This window comes from Clavelina lepadiformis, chromosome 1 (genome assembly GCF_947623445.1).
Source record: "Clavelina lepadiformis chromosome 1, kaClaLepa1.1, whole genome shotgun sequence".
Lineage (NCBI taxonomy): Eukaryota > Metazoa > Chordata > Ascidiacea > Aplousobranchia > Clavelinidae > Clavelina > Clavelina lepadiformis.
Genome location: NC_135240.1, coordinates 17,778,568 through 17,795,731, shown reverse-complemented (window position 1 = coordinate 17,795,731; position 17,164 = coordinate 17,778,568). Strand labels below are relative to the sequence as shown.

Genomic DNA, 17,164 nt, shown 5'->3' with positions numbered 1-17,164 from the left:
TTTGATTTAAAAGCACCTCCAATAGTCTACTTTACCCCACATGTGTGGGGTAAAGTGGACCACCGTAAGTTTTGAGTAAACAAGGCAATTTGTTCCACGTCACAATCAATTTCATTACAAATTGTCATGATAATCGAAGTAGTTATGAAAGTAATCGCAGTTCACCATCAATTTTTAAAAATATAATTCACAAATAAAGTTGTCATCTTCTTCATTACACCCAGAGCAGGCTTCGTGCGCCCATCGCATGCATTTGGAGCACTGGATCCACCCATCATTCTCGGACGATTTGGAATACATTTTGTTGCAGTAAAAGCATTCTGCATCTACGTTGTTATCACTTTCATCGACTGTGTCCTTCTGCTGCATTGATGACCTGGAAACCTTAGCTTTCTTCATAGAACGCTTTTTCGATGAACTTGTTTTACTGCTGTTGCCAGATACCGCGCATTGGCTACGATTCGTTGCAGCCAACTGCTTCTTGTATGGTGAACTGGTTAAAATAGCAGTTGCACCTCTCTTAGACTTTAGACGAACCTGATAACCCAAACTATACGGAGGAACGACAGGGGGAAGAAAGATTCAATTTATTGATGTTTTAAAGTTGTGATTATGTGACCAAACGCGAGTAGAAACCAGTTTATTGCAAAATATTTGCGCTGAAAGCTTCCTTTCGAATGTCATTGAGTCAACTACAAGGAGAATATTGAAAATAAGCAATGAGTCGGGCACTTGAAACCACATGTCAGAGAGACTTGTGCAGTGCAACTTGTGCGTTAACATTCTGAACATCTAGCTCGCATTGCATGAATAACATCTCAGTTTTATGATGGATTACCTCGATCGACTGTTAGCCAAATTCTCGCTGGTTTCAAACACAAAATGGTGAGGAAAACATTATGACGACTTTATGCTGTGCATGTAAATTGATGTTTTTTGTGTCTTGCTAAAATTCCATTTCAAGCTGACAACACAACGTAACGTTGTAAGTAGAAAAGCCTCCAGTGAGAATTGAACTCACGACCCCTGGTTTACAAGACCAGTGCTCTAACCCCTGAGCTATAGAGGCGGCTACGATACTGTGTGCTGATAATATATTTTTGCAAACTGCAAAAAAACATTAATCAAGTGAAACTGGTCAGGCTTAATCAATATGAGGTCAATAAAACTTCGACTTTGACAAGAGCAATCTGAGAAATGATGAACGTACGGGGCCATGGTTTAGTGGCAAAGCGTCTGTCTAGTAGCAGATCACGCTTTGGTCAGTGGATACGTATAACCTATTCATTATATTGATACGCTGGAGAACACATAAAATAAACTCTTTTCTGGACCAAATGCGATTTTAAAAAGTAGGTCACGCAGCCCATAGTTAAAAAATTAGGCAGGTAGGTTAGGGTAATGTCGCGCACTCGGTTTAGGTGGGTTGAGCATCTTCCGCGATGTTTTCCGTTTTAGGTGGTGATTGCGCGTCCCCACTGGTTCCGACCCTGTTGAAAACCTCGTCGTGGGGGCCCTTGTCATTGTCCACAACTCCGTTGAGTGAGTGAGTGAGTGAGTGAGTGAGTGAGTGAGTGAGTGAGTGACTTATCCCGGATTTGTTGGGGTCAGCGTCATTCACCTCGTCCAACTATGTTTGTTCGTTCTGATCTTCGTCTCGATTGTCTTCAATTTGGAAACAATATAAATATATATAGAGTATTTACAAAATAAAAATATCTAATATAAAACATGTTCAAAAATGATATTGATTAGAAATTAAAACATAGTTTGACTTTTGAAAAGCTCATCCGGAAAATGAAAATGCAGACAAAAACGTTGGAAAATTAGAAAATAACGAAAAGCCTACAACACCCGGTATTCCCAGGCGGTCACCCATCCAAGTACTAACCGGGCCCGACGTTGCTTAACTTCCCAGATCGGACGAGATGGGGTGTACTCAACGTGGTATGGTCGTAGGCGAAAGTCCCTCGCTAAAACGGCGATTTTATTCGAGCAGTTGAATACATGCCTACTTTAATGTGCTTTGGCGTCGTATGAGTGCATTAATATAATGGATTCATGAACTGGTTAAAAACGTTTTATAACAGTTTGCTACATTTTAAACAACAATATTTTGCTGACGACAAGCTATATTCCTTGAACAAAAGAGACATTAGAAAATTTCAACGAGATAAAAATGTTTGCCACGTTTGAAATATTATTAAAGAAAGTGTCACGATGTTGGAATAAAAATTTAGGTATTTTGGTTTTTCAAGGTTTGGCTTCGCCTAGAAGAGAGCCTAGTATTGGCCAAGGCTGCGAACTCGAACTTAACATAACTCGATCATTTAAATCAAGCAAATAAGGCTTATGAATTACTTCTGCTGCATTACCAATCCTACAATGAAGAAGACGATTAATCAGCATAGATAAGTCTCTGTGGCGCAATCGGTTAGCGCGTTCGGCTGTTAACCGAAAGGTTGGTGGTTCAAGCCCACCCAGGGACGGGAGATTCTTGAACGTGAAACTTTGAAAACGATACTTGTGGTTTATAAACTTTTTGAAAAGATTAACCTTTCGTTTTCTTCGACCTATCTCGAAAACTTTCACGTGTGAGGCGAACGTGATAACCTTTACACCACCGAAGCAAAACATCGAAAGAACATAGAAATAGCAAGTGAATTTTATTTAAATTCTTTCCATTAAGTCTGATATTTTATTGCGCAAATAAATTTTAAGCATGTTCTCGCCCAGGATCGAACTGGGGACCTTTCGCGTGTTAGGCGAACGTGATAACCGCTACACTACGAGAACGGGTTGAGGTAAAGAAAGTTTGTATTATTTTCATTTTCAAAGCGCTACTTTTACGTGAAGTGGAAATCAATATTTTGAACGTTTCAATTTTTCCAAAGCTGTATATCAAGCGATGGTTCCTCCCGGAATCAAATCGTGAAAGTGCTTCATGTATAACGGACATTTCTTTGTACGAAAGCGCTTCATTACTGTTGGAATTAAAACCGAGCTTCAAACTTTTTAGGGGCCTCTCATATATCCGCCCATGATTCAGCTGTGGACCTTAAGGCATCACTTCCCAATGGAAAGACGATTTTGAGCCGTCACAACGGCGATTGTTACCGTGTCGCACTCAATGCGTCATATTAAAAAAATTAAGAAAATTTCCGGTCCAATGCGCATATGACGTCGATGTGGACTAGTTTCTTATTGTTTTGGCGATAGCTGGTTCCAGGTCTAGGCTAAGTTGTAAGTTTTGTGTGGGTTTGAATTTTTGGTATTTTGGAGTAGGCCTATTTGTCCTAAAATTTTAAGCTAAAACGTTGTTGTAAAGTTTAGGCAGTTGTTATAGAAAACTGAGTAGGCCTACAGCACATGGAATCTGTCCAAATTTAGACTGTAGGCAGTCATAACCTAGGTCTCGTTGCAAGCCATAGTTCAGGGTAGGTTTATGATGTAGTTTTGCGATGGTAGCTTCTTGATTTAATGTAGGGGAGGGTGGGGTAAAGCGGACCACCTAAGGCTTAAATCGTTACAATTCACTGATTTCATCAAAACGTTTGACTTGTTTGTTTTGAGAGTTAACTCTAAGGTATTTCGATCATTTTTGAAGTGCCCTTTTATTGATTGCTTGGATTCTTACATCAATTTTTTTTGATTTAAAAGCACCTCCAATAGTCTACTTTACCCCACATGTGTGGGGTAAAGTGGACCACCGTAAGTTTTGAGTAAACAAGGCAATTTGTTCCACGTCACAATCAATTTCATTACAAATTGTCATGATAATCGAAGTAGTTATGAAAGTAATCGCAGTTCACCATCAATTTTTAAAAATATAATTCACAAATAAAGTTGTCATCTTCTTCATTACACCCAGAGCAGGCTTCGTGCGCCCATCGCATGCATTTGGAGCACTGGATCCACCCATCATTCTCGGACGATTTGGAATACATTTTGTTGCAGTAAAAGCATTCTGCATCTACGTTGTTATCACTTTCATCGACTGTGTCCTTCTGCTGCATTGATGACCTGGAAACCTTAGCTTTCTTCATAGAACGTTTTTTCGATGAACTTGTTTTACTGCTGTTGCCAGATACCGCGGATTGGCTACGATTCGTTGCAGCCAACTGCTTCTTGTATGGTGAACTGGTTAAAATAGCAGTTGCACCTCTCTTAGACTTTAGACAAACCTGATAACCCAAACTATACGGAGGAACGACAGGGGGAAGAAAGATTCAATTTATTGATGTTTTAAAGTTGTGATTATGTGACCAAACGCGAGTAGAAACCAGTTTATTGCAAAATATTTGCGCTGAAAGCTTCCTTTCGAATGTCATTGAGTCAACTACAAGGAGAATATTGAAAATAAGCAATGAGTCGGGCACTTGAAACCACATGTCAGAGAGACTTGTGCAGCGCAACTTGTGCGTTAACATTCTGAACATCTAGCTCGCATTGCATGAATAACATCTCAGTTTTATGATGGATTACCTCGATCGACTGTTAGCCAAATTCTCGCTGGTTTCAAACACAAAATGGTGAGGAAAACATTATGACGACTTTATGCTGTGCATGTAAATTGATGTTTTTTGTGTCTTGCTAAAAGTCCATTTCAAGCTGACAACACAACGTAACGTTGTAAGTAGAAGAGCCTCCAGTGAGAATTGAACTCACGACCCCTGGTTTACAAGACCAGTGCTCTAACCCCTGAGCTATAAAGGCGGCTACGATACTGTGTGCTGATAATATATTTTTGCAAACTGCAAAAAAACATTAATCAAGTGAAACTGGTCAGGCTTAATCAATATGAGGTCAATAAAACTTCGACTTTGACAAGAGCAATCTAAGAAATGATGAACGTACGGGGCCATGGTTTAGTGGCAAAGCGTCTGTCTAGTAGCAGATCACGCTTTGGTCAGTGGATACGTATTGTCATAACCTTGAAACTCAAACACTAAATCCGAGCAACTTAGGCTTTATTAAAAACAGAATTGAACAGACCTAAAACAAATAGAATCAGTTAGGCGAAACGTGACAGCTATATAACATTTATATATGTGAACTCATACTATTAAGCAGCCGACCCACCGACACTGCGCTTGCTACTGAAATGAAGTTCTACAGTTCTATTTAAGGCGGCGAAGCAATTAAGGCGTGAGGCAAGGTGTAAACAATTAAGGCGTGAGGCAAGGCGTAAACAATTAAGGCGTGAGGCAAGGCGTAAACAAAGGAATGTTAATACAATGGAATGTCACCACATTCACCCCCGGTTAAATAATTATTAAGTATTAATTATAATAAGTAATTACAATGTTTGAAAAAACTACAAGGTCCATTCGCCATATCTTTGTGGAGGTCTTCTCTCTCTCTCGTGGAGCGCCGCGGGGTTTGTGAATCAGTCTCCATGGAAGACGTTTCCTGGTCTCCATCGTTTCGAATGTCAGTTTCTGTCCGCACACCGTCACCAGTGCCTGTAGGCAAACGTAATTCCGGTTGACGTAACGGTGGAGTGACATCCGATGCTGTGGCTTCCTCAATGTCATCGTCAGCCGGGTTTGCTTGTGGGCAAGATGCAAAGGTCGGAAGTCGACACCGTACTCTCCCTTCCATTTGGATATTTAACTCGTGCGAAGGTGGGGTTCACCATCATTAATTCGACAGGATCGCAGACTGGATCGCCTTTGTTTCGCACAAATCGACGCAGCAGCACGGTTCGTTGATTCAGCAACCACGTAGGCATCGAGCTTCCTAGAGTCGCCCGTCTTGGAAAAGGAAACATTCTTTCATGTGGGGTTTCGTTAGTGGCCGTACACAACAACGACCTAATTCCGTGTAGAGCTTGAGGGAGAACACGTTCCCAATGTTCTTCTGAGGTTTTGTAGGAGGACAAGAGGAGTTTTATAGTTCTCCAAATCGTTTGATTTGCTCTTTCGCATTGCGAATTCCCTTGCGGATGATACGGAGTAGAATAACTTGTCGCAATTCCTCGAGCCATTAAGAAATCTTTGAGTTCCCGACTCATGAAGCTGGATCCTCGATCACTATGTATGTATGCCGGAAAACCAAACAAGCAGAAGAGGTCGGAGAGACAATCGATAACTGTGTCTGAAGACATATTCTTGCAAGGATAAACAAAAGGATAACGACTATATTCGTCAAGAATTACTAATAGATATGGCTTCGTTCCTTTAACAGGTCCTTTGAAGTCCATACTCAAACGTTCCCACGGGTGAGTAGCTTTGATGAGTGTCTCAGGCGGTCTTTTAAAAAAGCGGGGTTTAACCTCGGCGCAAACACGACAGGACTTACAAGCGGTTCTTGCTTCCTCGCTCGTGTACGGAAAGTTTCGAACACGGATGAAATGATAGAGTCGAGCGTAGCCTGGATGTCCGAGGGAATCATGAAGCGATGACAAGTCTTTTAGGCAATCCACTGTGGCACAAACTCTTGAAAGGGCGTGGGGGACAACATTTTCCTTCCCTGGCCTGTGGCGAATTTCATAGTGAAAAGGACTCAGTTCTAGACGCCACATCAGTATTTTGTTGTTTTTGATTTTTCCTTTGTTGGTTTTACTGAACATAAAGGAAACCGATCGTTGGTCCGTTACCAATGTAAACGTTCTCCCTTTTAGGTAATGGGCCCATTTACGGACCGCTTCTATGATAGCAGTAGCTTCTTTCTCAATAGAAGGGTAACGTCGTTCACATTTACTGAGCGTCCGAGACATAAACGCCACTGGGCGCCCTCCTTGTGACAAAGTGGCTGCAACGGCGTAGTCGGATGCATCGCACTCAACCTCGAACGGCATATCTTCAGAGATACTACTGAGACTAGCTTTAACAATTTCTTGTTTTAACTCGGCAAAAGCATTTGACGCCTTAGCGTTCAAAGGGAAATCGGTAGCTTTAAAAAGGGGGCCAGCTTTTCCGGAAAAAATCTCGATCCATTTGGAATAGTATGCAAACATGCCACAAATTCTTTTAAGTTCCCGGGGGGATTTCGGTGGAGGCATGTCAAGTAGCGGGCGGAGTCTTTCGGGGTCCGGCTTCACTTGATTGTGGGATATCTGGTACCCAAGCAGGTTTATGGTTTGCTGACGCATTTTTGACTTCTCTTCGTTGAAAGTTAATCCAGTAAGCTTCGCGGCATTTAGCAAAGCTTCTAAATTTTGATCATGTTCTTCTATCGTCGCGCCAGTAACTGTTACGTCGTCCAAATATGCAAATACCTTTTTTAGCTTATGACGTCGGTTGAAATCGTCAATCACTCTTTGAAAGGCGGCCACACCGTTTGTAACACCAAAGGGAAGTCTTTTGTATTGATACAGGCGACCCATAGCTTCAAACGCAGTGAATGGGCGTTCCTCCGCTCGAATCGGTACCTGGTGGTAGGCCGACCGTAGATCGAGTGAGCTATAGTATCTGTCCTTTCCAACCTTGTTGACAATGTCCTCGATGCGTGGAAGCGGGTAAGCATCGAGCAAAGTGAAGCGATTGACAGTTTGCGAGTAGTCGACCACCAAACGACATTTTTCTCGATTTCGCACCACTAGTAATTGAGCTCTCCAAGGCGATTTCGACGGCTCAACGATGTTTTCGGAAATTAATCTTTTAATTTCGGCTTTTATGAAGGCGGAGTCTTCCCTTGAGTAGGAACGAGTGCGAGAAGCGACAGGGTAGTAATCCTTTTGCATAAATTCGAACAAGTTGGGTGGGTCAACATCGGCTGCCGCTACCGCGAAAACCTTTTCCGAAGCAGCGGACACCACAAGAGGATTTTCAGCTCCACCAAATTCGAAAGTAACAGCCTCATGTCTTTGTAGAAATTTTTGCCCCAAGATGATATCGGCACAAGAGTTATGCATTACGTCCAGCACAACGTTAGAGTAGCTCCGGCCGAGCAGTTGAATGGCTGTTTTAACATGACCTTGTGTTTCCAACTGCAGTTCAGTGGAAGCCAAGGTTATATCACTCACTTTTCCTTCCGGTTTTAAATTGATGTTTTCAGCTAAAGAGCTAGCGATAAAATTTTCTGAAGCGCCGGAGTCTAACAAGGCTTTAACGAGTCGGCCTTCAATGACAGCGTTGACGACTGTACGCTGGAGGCAGCCGGAAGCACCTGCCAGAAATGAGGTCCCAGATGTTTTAGCGGCGATGGCAGAATACCGTTCTGATAGTTCACTTGATCCCTTGGATTGCTTAGCAGTTTGTAGAAAAGAGCGATTACTGCGGCAGACATTTGAGAAATGGCCTCTTTTTCCGCAATTGCGACATTCTCGATCACGGGCGGGACAATAATTACGACTATGTAGCGCACCGCCACAGTAGAAGCAAGTTTTTTGAGTCCTCAATTCACGTACTTTCGGAGCGACAGCTAGTGATCCTCCAGTTTGTAGTGTGCTTTCTCTCGGTGGCAAAGCGGGCAACGTTGGTTGGGCCGAAGCCACCAGGCGAGGGCCGGTACTGACAGAGCCCATTGAGCTCGATTGCAATTGAGCTCTCTCTAAGTTATCGGCTAAATCGGCTGCTCGCTGTAGGTTGATATCATCTATCTCCAACAGGCGTTGACGTACGAGCGAAGAACTCACCCCATTAATGAAAGCGTCCCGTATAAGTTCGTTGCGGTACTTACTCGCTGTGACTGCTTCAAAAGTACAATCCTTAGCAAGTATCTTAAGGGCACGAAGGTACTCCAGGACATTTTCCCCGTGGTTTTGCTGCCGACTGACCAGTAGATGTCGTGCGTAGACATTATTTCTTGGTCGGATGTACAACTCTTTCAGAAGAGTTACAATACCCTCGTAGCTATCAGCTTCCTCTACGTAGCAGAAAACTTCGGGCGAAAGACAGCTTCGAACAACTCTTGTTTTGTTTATATCGGGCGATTGCGTAGGGCGTAGCTCTTCCAGTGTAGCAATGTAGTCTTCGACCGTCTGTAACCAATACTTGAAGACTTTAGGAGCGTCGACGGTATCCGGGCTAACCGTGAGATCTTTCGGTCGAAGTAAGAGCTTGTCCATCACCTGTTCGTCTTATACTGTTTTTAATAAATTGTCATAACCTTGAAACTCAAACACTAAATCCGAGCAACTTAGGCTTTATTAAAAACAGAATTGAACAGACCTAAAACAAATAGAATCAGTTAGGCGAAACGTGACAGCTATATAACATTTATATATGTGAAATCATACTATTAAGCAGCCGACCCACCGACACTGCGCTTGCTACTGAAATGAAGTTCTACAGTTCTATTTAAGGCGGCGAAGCAATTAAGGCGTGAGGCAAGGCGTAAACAATTAAGGCGTGAGGCAAGGCGTTAACAAAGGAATGTTAATACAATGGAATGTCACCACACGTATAACCTATTTATTATACTGATACGCTGGAGAACACATAAAATAAACTCTTTTCTGGACCAAATGCGATTTTAAAAAGTAGGTCACGCAGCCCATAGTTAAAAAATTAGGCAGGTAGGTTAGGGTAATGTCGCGCACTCGGTTTAGGTGGGTTGAGCATCTTCCGCGATGTTTTCCGTTTTAGGTGGTGATTGCGCGTCCCCACTGGTTCCGACCCTGTTGAAAACCTCGTCGTGGGGGCCCTTGTCATTGTCCACAACTCCGTTGAGTGAGTGAGTGAGTGAGTGAGTGAGTGAGTGAGTGAGTGAGTGAGTGAGTGACTTATCCCGGATTTGTTGGGGTCAGCGTCATTCACCTCGTCCAACTATGTTTGTTCGTTCTGATCTTCGTCTCGATTGTCTTCAATTTGGAAACAATATAAATATATATAGAGTATTTACAAAATAAAAATATCTAATATAAAACTTGTTCAAAAATGATATTGATTAGAAATTAAAACATAGTTTGACTTTTGAAAAGCTCATCCGGAAAATGAAAATGCAGACAAAAACGTTGGAAAATTAGAAAATAACGAAAAGCCTACAACACCCGGTATTCCCAGGCGGTCACCCATCCAAGTACTAACCGGGCCCGACGTTGCTTAACTTCCCAGATCGGACGAGATGGGGTGTACTCAACGTGGTATGGTCGTAGGCGAAAGTCCCTCGCTAAAACGGCGATTTTATTCGAGCAGTTGAATACATGCCTACTTTAATGTGCTTTGGCGTCGTATGAGTGCATTAATATAATGGATTCATGAATTGGTTAAAAACGTTTTATAACAGTTTGCTACATTTTAAACAACAATATTTTGCTGACGACAAGCTATATTCCTTGAACAAAAGAGACATTAGAAAATTTCAACGAGATAAAAATGTTTGCCACGTTTGAAATATTATTAAAGAAAGTGTCACGATGTTGGAATAAAAATTTAGGTATTTTGGTTTTTCAAGGTTTGGCTTCGCCTAGAAGAGAGCCTAGTATTGGCCAAGGCTGCGAACTCGAACTTAACATAACTCGATCATTTAAATCAAGCAAATAAGGCTTAAGAATTACTTCTGCTGCATTACCAATCCTACAATGAAGAAGACGATTAATCAGCATAGATAAGTCTCTGTGGCGCAATCGGTTAGCGCGTTCGGCTGTTAACCGAAAGGTTGGTGGTTCAAGCCCACCCAGGGACTGGAGATTCTTGAACGTGAAACTTTGAAAACGATACTTGTGGTTTATAAACTTTTTGAAAAGATTAACCTTTCGTTTTCTTCGACCTATCTCGAAAACTTTCACGTGTGAGGCGAACGTGATAACCTTTACACCACCGAAGCAAAACATCGAAAGAACATAGAAATAGCAAGTGAATTTTATTTGAATTCTTTCCATTAAGTCTGATATTTTATTGCGCAAATAAATTTTAAGCATGTTCTCGCCCAGGATCGAACTGGGGACCTTTCGCGTGTTAGGCGAACGTGATAACCGCTACACTACGAGAACGGGTTGAGGTAAAGAAAGTTTGTATTATTTTCATTTTCAAAGCGCTACTTTTACGTGAAGTGGAAATCAATATTTTGAACGTTTCAATTTTTCCAAAGCTGTATATCAAGCGTTGGTTCCTCCCGGAATCAAATCGTGAAAGTGCTTCATGTATAACGGACATTTCTTTGTACGAAAGCGCTTCATTACTGTTGGAATTAAAGCCGAGCTTCAAACTTTTTAGGGGCCTCTCATATATCCGCCCATGATTCAGCTGTGGACCTTAAGGCATCACTTCCCAATGGAAAGACGATTTTGAGCCGTCACAACGGCGATTGTTACCGTGTCGCACTCAATGCGTCATATTAAAAAAATTAAGAAAATTTCCGGTCCAATGCGCATATGACGTCGATGTGGACTAGTTTCTTATTGTTTTGGCGATAGCTGGTTCCAGGTCTAGGCTAAGTTGTAAGTTTTGTGTGGGTTTGAATTTTTGGTATTTTGGAGTAGGCCTATTTGTCCTAAAATTTTAAGCTAAAACGTTGTTGTAAAGTTTAGGCAGTTGTTATAGAAAACTGAGTAGGCCTACAGCACATGGAATCTGTCCAAATTTAGACTGTAGGCAGTCATAACCTAGGTCTCGTTGCAAGCCATAGTTCAGGGTAGGTTTATGATGTAGTTTTGCGATGGTAGCTTCTTGATTTAATGTAGGGGAGGGTGGGGTAAAGCGGACCACCTAAGGCTTAAATCGTTACAATTCACTGATTTCATCAAAACGTTTGACTTGTTTGTTTTGAGAGTTAACTCTAAGGTATTTCGATCATTTTTGAAGTGCCCTTTTATTGATTGCTTGCTTTCTTACATAAATTTTTTTTGATTTAAAAGCACCTCCAATAGTCTACTTTACCCCACATGTGTGGGGTAAAGTGGACCACCGTAAGTTTTGAGTAAACAAGGCAATTTGTTCCACGTCACAATCAATTTCATTACAAATTGTCATGATAATCGAAGTAGTTATGAAAGTAATCGCAGTTCACCATCAATTTTTAAAAATATAATTCACAAATAAAGTTGTCATCTTCTTCATTACACCCAGAGCAGGCTTCGTGCGCCCATCGCATGCATTTGGAGCACTGGATCCACCCATCATTCTCGGACGATTTGGAATACATTTTGTTGCAGTAAATGCATTCTGCATCTACGTTGTTATCACTTTCATCGACTGTGTCCTTCTGCTGCATTGATGACCTGGAAACCTTAGCTTTCTTCATAGAACGCTTTTTCGATGAACTTGTTTTACTGCTGTTGCCAGATACCGCGCATTGGCTACGATTCGTTGCAGCCAACTGCTTCTTGTATGGTGAACTGGTTAAAATAGCAGTTGCACCTCTTTTAGACTTTAGACGAACCTGATAACCCAAACTATACGGAGGAACGACAGGGGGAAGAAAGATTCAATTTATTGATGTTTTAAAGTTGTGATTATGTGACCAAACGCGAGTAGAAACCAGTTTATTGCAAAATATTTGCGCTGAAAGCTTCCTTTCGAATGTCATTGAGTCAACTACAAGGAGAATATTGAAAATAAGCAATGAGTCGGGCACTTGAAACCACATGTCAGAGAGACTTGTGCAGCGCAACTTGTGCGTTAACATTCTGAACATCTAGCTCGCATTGCATGAATAACATCTCAGTTTTATGATGGATTACCTCGATCGACTGTTAGCCAAATTCTCGCTGGTTTCAAACACAAAATGGTGAGGAAAACATTATGACGACTTTATGCTGTGCATGTAAATTGATGTTTTTTGTGTCTTGCTAAAATTCCATTTCAAGCTGACAACACAACGTAACGTTGTAAGTAGAAGAGCCTCCAGTGAGAATTGAACTCACGACCCCTGGTTTACAAGACCAGTGCTCTAACCCCTGAGCTATAGAGGCGGCTACGATACTGTGTGCTGATAATATATTTTTGCAAACTGCAAAAAAACATTAATCAAGTGAAACTGGTCAGGCTTAATCAATATGAGGTCAATAAAACTTCGACTTTGACAAGAGCAATCTGAGAAATGATGAACGTACGGGGCCATGGTTTAGTGGCAAAGCGTCTGTCTAGTAGCAGATCACGCTTTGGTCAGTGGATACGTATAACCTATTTATTATACTGATACGCTGGAGAACACATAAAATAAACTCTTTTCTGGACCAAATGCGATTTTAAAAAGTAGGTCACGCAGCCCATAGTTAAAAAATTAGGCAGGTAGGTTAGGGTAATGTCGCGCACTCGGTTTAGGTGGGTTGAGCATCTTCCGCGATGTTTTCCGTTTTAGGTGGTGATTGCGCGTCCCCACTGGTTCCGACCCTGTTGAAAACCTCGTCGTGGGGGCCCTTGTCATTGTCCACAACTCCGTTGAGTGAGTGAGTGAGTGAGTGAGTGAGTGAGTGAGTGAGTGAGTGAGTGAGTGACTTATCCCGGATTTGTTGGGGTCAGCGTCATTCACCTCGTCCAACTATGTTTGTTCGTTCTGATCTTCGTCTCGATTGTCTTCAATTTGGAAACAATATAAATATATATAGAGTATTTACAAAATAAAAATATCTAATATAAAACATGTTCAAAAATGATATTGATTAGAAATTAAAACATAGTTTGACTTTTGAAAAGCTCATCCGGAAAATGAAAATACAGACAAAAACGTTGGAAAATTAGAAAATAACGAAAAGCCTACAACACCCGGTATTCCCAGGCGGTCACCCATCCAAGTACTAACCGGGCCCGACGTTGCTTAACTTCCCAGATCGGACGAGATGGGGTGTACTCAACGTGGTATGGTCGTAGGCGAAAGTCCCTCGCTAAAACGGCGATTTTATTCGAGCAGTTGAATACATGCCTACTTTAATGTGCTTTGGCGTCGTATGAGTGCATTAATATAATGGATTCATGAATTGGTTAAAAACGTTTTATAACAGTTTGCTACATTTTAAACAACAATATTTTGCTGACGACAAGCTATATTCCTTGAACAAAAGAGACATTAGAAAATTTCAACGAGATAAAAATGTTTGCCACGTTTGAAATATTATTAAAGAAAGTGTCACGATGTTGGAATAAAAATTTAGGTATTTTGGTTTTTCAAGGTTTGGCTTCGCCTAGAAAAGAGCCTAGTATTGGCCAAGGCTGCGAACTCGAACTTAACATAACTCGATCATTTAAATCAAGCAAATAAGGCTTATGAATTACTTCTGCTGCATTACCAATCCTACAATGAAGAAGACGATTAATCAGCATAGATAAGTCTCTGTGGCGCAATCGGTTAGCGCGTTCGGCTGTTAACCGAAAGGTTGGTGGTTCAAGCCCACCCAGGGACGGGAGATTCTTGAACGTGAAACTTTGAAAACGATACTTGTGGTTTATAAACTTTTTGAAAAGATTAACCTTTCGTTTTCTTCGACCTATCTCGAAAACTTTCACGTGTGAGGCGAACGTGATAACCTTTACACCACCGAAGCAAAACATCGAAAGAACATAGAAATAGCAAGTGAATTTTATTTGAATTCTTTCCATTAAGTCTGATATTTTATTGCGCAAATAAATTTTAAGCATGTTCTCGCCCAGGATCGAACTGGGGACCTTTCGCGTGTTAGGCGAACGTGATAACCGCTACACTACGAGAACGGGTTGAGGTAAAGAAAGTTTGTATTATTTTCATTTTCAAAGCGCTACTTTTACGTGAAGTGGAAATCAATATTTTGAACGTTTCAATTTTTCCAAAGCTGTATATCAAGCGTTGGTTCCTCCCGGAATCAAATCGTGAAAGTGCTTCATGTATAACGGACATTTCTTTGTACGAAAGCGCTTCATTACTGTTGGAATTAAAACCGAGCTTCAAACTTTTTAGGGGCCTCTCATATATCCGCCCATGATTCAGCTGTGGACCTTAAGGCATCACTTCCCAATGGAAAGACGATTTTGAGCCGTCACAACGGCGATTGTTACCGTGTCGCACTCAATGCGTCATATTAAAAAAATTAAGAAAATTTCCGGTCCAATGCGCATATGACGTCGATGTGGACTAGTTTCTTATTGTTTTGGCGATAGCTGGTTCCAGGTCTAGGCTAAGTTGTAAGTTTTGTGTGGGTTTGAATTTTTGGTATTTTGGAGTAGGCCTATTTGTCCTAAAATTTTAAGCTAAAACGTTGTTGTAAAGTTTAGGCAGTTGTTATAGAAAACTGAGTAGGCCTACAGCACATGGAATCTGTCCAAATTTAGACTGTAGGCAGTCATAACCTAGGTCTCGTTGCAAGCCATAGTTCAGGGTAGGTTTATGATGTAGTTTTGCGATGGTAGCTTCTTGATTTAATGTAGGGGAGGGTGGGGTAAAGCGGACCACCTAAGGCTTAAATCGTTACAATTCACTGATTTCATCAAAACGTTTGACTTGTTTGTTTTGAGAGTTAACTCTAAGGTATTTCGATCATTTTTGAAGTGCCCTTTTATTGATTGCTTGGATTCTTAAAATAAATTTTTTTTGATTTAAAAGCACCTCCAATAGTCTACTTTACCCCACATGTGTGGGGTAAAGTAGACCACCGTAAGTTTTGAGTAAACAAGGCAATTTGTTCCACGTCACAATCAATTTCATTACAAATTGTCATGATAATCGAAGTAGTTATGAAAGTAATCGCAGTTCACCATCAATTTTTAAAAATATAATTCACAAATAAAGTTGTCATCTTCTTCATTACACCCAGAGCAGGCTTCGTGCGCCCATCGCATGCATTTGGAGCACTGGATCCACCCATCATTCTCGGACGATTTGGAATACATTTTGTTGCAGTAAAAGCATTCTGCATCTACGTTGTTATCACTTTCATCGACTGTGTCCTTCTGCTGCATTGATGACCTGGAAACCTTAGCTTTCTTCATAGAACGCTTTTTCGATGAACTTGTTTTACTGCTGTTGCCAGATACCGCGCATTGGCTACGATTCGTTGCAGCCAACTGCTTCTTGTATGGTGAACTGGTTAAAATAGCAGTTGCACCTCTTTTAGACTTTAGACGAACCTGATAACCCAAACTATACGGAGGAACGACAGGGGGAAGAAAGATTCAATTTATTGATGTTTTAAAGTTGTGATTATGTGACCAAACGCGAGTAGAAACCAGTTTATTGCAAAATATTTGCGCTGAAAGCTTCCTTTCGAATGTCATTGAGTCAACTACAAGGAGAATATTGAAAATAAGCAATGAGTCGGGCACTTGAAACCACATGTCAGAGAGACTTGTGCAGTGCAACTTGTGCGTTAACATTCTGAACATCTAGCTCGCATTGCATGAATAACATCTCAGTTTTATGATGGATTACCTCGATCGACTGTTAGCCAAATTCTCGCTGGTTTCAAACACAAAATGGTGAGGAAAACATTATGACGACTTTATGCTGTGCATGTAAATTGATGTTTTTTGTGTCTTGCTAAAATTCCATTTCAAGCTGACAACACAACGTAACGTTGTAAGTAGAAGAGCCTCCAGTGAGAATTGAACTCACGACCCCTGGTTTACAAGACCAGTGCTCTAACCCCTGAGCTATAGAGGCGGCTACGATACTGTGTGCTGATAATATATTTTTGCAAACTGCAAAAAAACATTAATCAAGTGAAACTGGTCAGGCTTAATCAATATGAGGTCAATAAAACTTCGACTTTGACAAGAGCAATCTGAGAAATGATGAACGTACGGGGCCATGGTTTAGTGGCAAAGCGTCTGTCTAGTAGCAGATCACGCTTTGGTCAGTGGATACGTATAACCTATTTATTATACTGATACGCTGGAGAACACATAAAATAAACTCTTTTCTGGACCAAATGCGATTTTAAAAAGTAGGTCACGCAGCCCATAGTTAAAAAATTAGGCAGGTAGGTTAGGGTAATGTCGCGCACTCGGTTTAGGTGGGTTGAGCATCTTCCGCGATGTTTTCCGTTTTAGGTGGTGATTGCGCGTCCCCACTGGTTCCGACCCTGTTGAAAACCTCGTCGTGGGGGCCCTTGTCATTGTCCACAACTCCGTTGAGTGAGTGAGTGAGTGAGTGAGTGAGTGAGTGAGTGACTTATCCCGGATTTGTTGGGGTCAGCGTCATTCACCTCGTCCAACTATGTTTGTTCGTTCTGATCTTCGTCTCGATTGTCTTCAATTTGGAAACAATATAAATATATATAGAGTATTTACAAAATAAAAATATCTAATATAAAACATGTTCAAAAATGATATTGATTAGAAATTAAAACATAGTTTGACTTTTGAAAAGC

General features: G+C 41.2%; 13 non-coding genes across 13 annotated transcripts; 3 read left to right on the top strand and 10 right to left on the bottom strand.

The window, feature by feature from the left end:
• Positions 1–996: 996 nt before the first annotated feature.
• On the bottom strand, positions 997–1,069 carry Trnat-ugu (transfer RNA threonine (anticodon UGU)). The gene has a single exon. It is a non-coding gene; the product is annotated as a tRNA-Thr (tRNA).
• A 773-nt stretch (positions 1,070–1,842) lies between these two features.
• On the bottom strand, positions 1,843–1,961 carry LOC143444390 (5S ribosomal RNA). The gene has a single exon (XR_013113741.1). It is a non-coding gene; the product is annotated as a 5S ribosomal RNA (ribosomal RNA).
• A 454-nt stretch (positions 1,962–2,415) lies between these two features.
• Trnan-guu (transfer RNA asparagine (anticodon GUU)) lies at positions 2,416–2,489 on the top strand. Its single transcript has one exon. It is a non-coding gene; the product is annotated as a tRNA-Asn (tRNA).
• A 234-nt stretch (positions 2,490–2,723) lies between these two features.
• Positions 2,724–2,796, bottom strand: Trnav-aac (transfer RNA valine (anticodon AAC)). Its single transcript has one exon. It is a non-coding gene; the product is annotated as a tRNA-Val (tRNA).
• A 1,847-nt stretch (positions 2,797–4,643) lies between these two features.
• On the bottom strand, positions 4,644–4,716 carry Trnat-ugu (transfer RNA threonine (anticodon UGU)). Its single transcript has one exon. It is a non-coding gene; the product is annotated as a tRNA-Thr (tRNA).
• A 5,209-nt stretch (positions 4,717–9,925) lies between these two features.
• On the bottom strand, positions 9,926–10,044 carry LOC143444388 (5S ribosomal RNA). Its single transcript, XR_013113740.1, has one exon. It is a non-coding gene; the product is annotated as a 5S ribosomal RNA (ribosomal RNA).
• Positions 10,045–10,498: 454 nt separating this feature from the next.
• Trnan-guu (transfer RNA asparagine (anticodon GUU)) lies at positions 10,499–10,572 on the top strand. Its single transcript has one exon. It is a non-coding gene; the product is annotated as a tRNA-Asn (tRNA).
• Positions 10,573–10,806: 234 nt separating this feature from the next.
• Trnav-aac (transfer RNA valine (anticodon AAC)) lies at positions 10,807–10,879 on the bottom strand. Its single transcript has one exon. It is a non-coding gene; the product is annotated as a tRNA-Val (tRNA).
• Positions 10,880–12,726: 1,847 nt separating this feature from the next.
• On the bottom strand, positions 12,727–12,799 carry Trnat-ugu (transfer RNA threonine (anticodon UGU)). The gene has a single exon. It is a non-coding gene; the product is annotated as a tRNA-Thr (tRNA).
• Positions 12,800–13,580: 781 nt separating this feature from the next.
• On the bottom strand, positions 13,581–13,699 carry LOC143444387 (5S ribosomal RNA). Its single transcript, XR_013113739.1, has one exon. It is a non-coding gene; the product is annotated as a 5S ribosomal RNA (ribosomal RNA).
• A 454-nt stretch (positions 13,700–14,153) lies between these two features.
• Trnan-guu (transfer RNA asparagine (anticodon GUU)) lies at positions 14,154–14,227 on the top strand. The gene has a single exon. It is a non-coding gene; the product is annotated as a tRNA-Asn (tRNA).
• Positions 14,228–14,461: 234 nt separating this feature from the next.
• Positions 14,462–14,534, bottom strand: Trnav-aac (transfer RNA valine (anticodon AAC)). The gene has a single exon. It is a non-coding gene; the product is annotated as a tRNA-Val (tRNA).
• A 1,848-nt stretch (positions 14,535–16,382) lies between these two features.
• Positions 16,383–16,455, bottom strand: Trnat-ugu (transfer RNA threonine (anticodon UGU)). Its single transcript has one exon. It is a non-coding gene; the product is annotated as a tRNA-Thr (tRNA).
• Positions 16,456–17,164: the final 709 nt, after the last annotated feature.